The following is a 2,119-nucleotide window of genomic DNA, read 5'->3' as shown; positions in this document are numbered from 1 at the left end:
CACACACACACACACACACACACACACACACACACACGGAGGTGTCAGAACTGGCCAGACATCAGACAGCAGCGTCTCAGCGGGCAGCTCTGTTAGCTCACTAATGCCGTGTTTATTCTCTCTGTGCTGCCGTTTACCTGAACCCCCGTTGAACTGCAGTGCTGGAATGTAATTAAGTACATGTACAACAGTACTGTACTTAAGTACACATTTGAGGTAATTTAGTTGAGTCTTTTCTTCCCATGCCACGCTCTACTTCTGCTCCGCTACATTTCACAGAGAAATATTCTACTTTTGAACTCCACTACATTCATCTGACAGCTTTGGTTACTTTGATAGCTACAACACATGTAATTTATAAAATACAATGTTTTATTATAAATTAAACTACCCAACAATATATCGGCCTACAGCTGAAATGATGAGACAATTAAACACTTAGTTGATTGACAGAACCGTTTGGATCGTTTCTAAAATGTGAGGATTTTTCCGCGTTTAGTTCTTTTACTTTTAATACTTTAAGTACATTTTCCTGGTGATACTTGCATACTTTTACTTTTCAATGCAGGACTTTTACTTGGAACCGGGTATTTTTTACAGTGTGATATTAGTACTTTTACTTAAGTAAAGGATCTGAAGACTTCTTCCACCACTGTTCGGGTTAATGCCATGACATTAGAGCCAACATTATCAAACAATTATGAATTATCTTAGCATTAATTATTAGGGTCAAGGAGCGAAGCTGCGTGGACTCTATTGTGTTTGCCTGTATTATCATTATTATTATTATTATTCATAAGAAATCCATGTTCCCTTGCACGGAAACTCACAGTCCTATGCCAAACACAATCAGTGTGATTTGTGTGCTAACTGTCCTGATGGTGGCGCTACAAACAGCCATTTATAATTCTACACTTTAAAAATCCATAACAATACACCCCACATAGTGGTAACTTACACCAAATTGTAGTCCAAATAGAACAGAAACTGTACTCTAACCTAGTGGTCCATCACTTTACATTTTGCAATCATAGTATTCATAGTATATCATAGTATTAACAGATCCTGCAATTTCTTCCACATTTAATGTTTGATGTTCATGGAAGAAATTCATCCTCCGAAGATCACTGTTGATTTGGTGTGCAAAATTTACGAATTTTATCTCAAAATATGAAAAAAAAAATTGAATTGTGTCCTCATCTACGCATTGCGGTCAATGCAAAAGAGAGCATTTTTGAACATCAGTTTGGCATTTATTGATCTTTATGAAAATAAATTACAGGCATCTCTATGTTGTCTTAACCAGGTGCACACATTCTCAGAATTTGCCAATGAGAAAATAATTTTTTACAGCAGATAAAGATTCCACATTTTCACTCAGTCCTGCTCCCTGTCTAATAGGTGTTGCGATGCCCCTTGTGACATCACCCAGCCGACAGCTCCCTGACATCAGACACTGCCCACGGCCTCAGAGGTTCTGAGTTCCATCACCTGATGTTACAAGATGATCATACTGTATCTAATCAGGCATTGTGCTTAGGACAACCACCCTGTATATTTTGAATGTGTGTCTGCATTAACACACCTGCTTCTGATTACCAATCAGTGCAGTTCCAGTTTAGGACAGTGATGTTATTGAGTCAACCCAGGCTGACTCAATAACATAAAGCCCAACTAGCACCTGGGTAATAGCTCTCTGAGATCAACGCCTGCCTTTAGACCCGAGGATTGCGAGTTTAAAGCGTAACTCTCGCCAAAATACAACCCAGGGTCTTTTTTGTGAATGCACCCGAGTCAAACTTTAGTTTAAAAGCACAACTCAGTGTTGGTTTTTCTGCTCGCCGCCATCTAACCAGTCAAAATGTGTTGATCGCTGAATGCGACATAACAGGGAGGAGAGAAAAGATGGAAAGCTCCTGAAGCTTAGTTCCATATAAATGCACGGATCATTTGTTGTTTTGTCGTTAGTGAAACACAATATTGACCTTGTGGTTGAAAAAGCAGCCTCATATAAGAATGACCTTTCCTTCTATGGAGTCCGTTCATTTGCATTAGGAGATCGACACTTTTTTACCGGCAAGATGGCGGTGAACTGAAAAACCAACAGCTAAAGTGAGAC

The 2,119-nt window shown here is 39.2% G+C and overlaps 1 protein-coding gene across 1 annotated transcript in view; it reads left to right on the top strand.

Moving 5' to 3' along the window:
* galnt16 (UDP-N-acetyl-alpha-D-galactosamine:polypeptide N-acetylgalactosaminyltransferase 16) overlaps positions 1-2,119 on the top strand; it is an 80,472-nt gene that overhangs the window by 18,370 nt on the left and 59,983 nt on the right. The gene's annotated exons all lie outside the window — the stretch shown is intronic.

This window comes from Etheostoma spectabile, unplaced genomic scaffold (genome assembly GCF_008692095.1).
Source record: "Etheostoma spectabile isolate EspeVRDwgs_2016 unplaced genomic scaffold, UIUC_Espe_1.0 scaffold314, whole genome shotgun sequence".
Lineage (NCBI taxonomy): Eukaryota > Metazoa > Chordata > Actinopteri > Perciformes > Percidae > Etheostoma > Etheostoma spectabile.
This window is presented reverse-complemented; position numbering and strand designations above follow the sequence as displayed.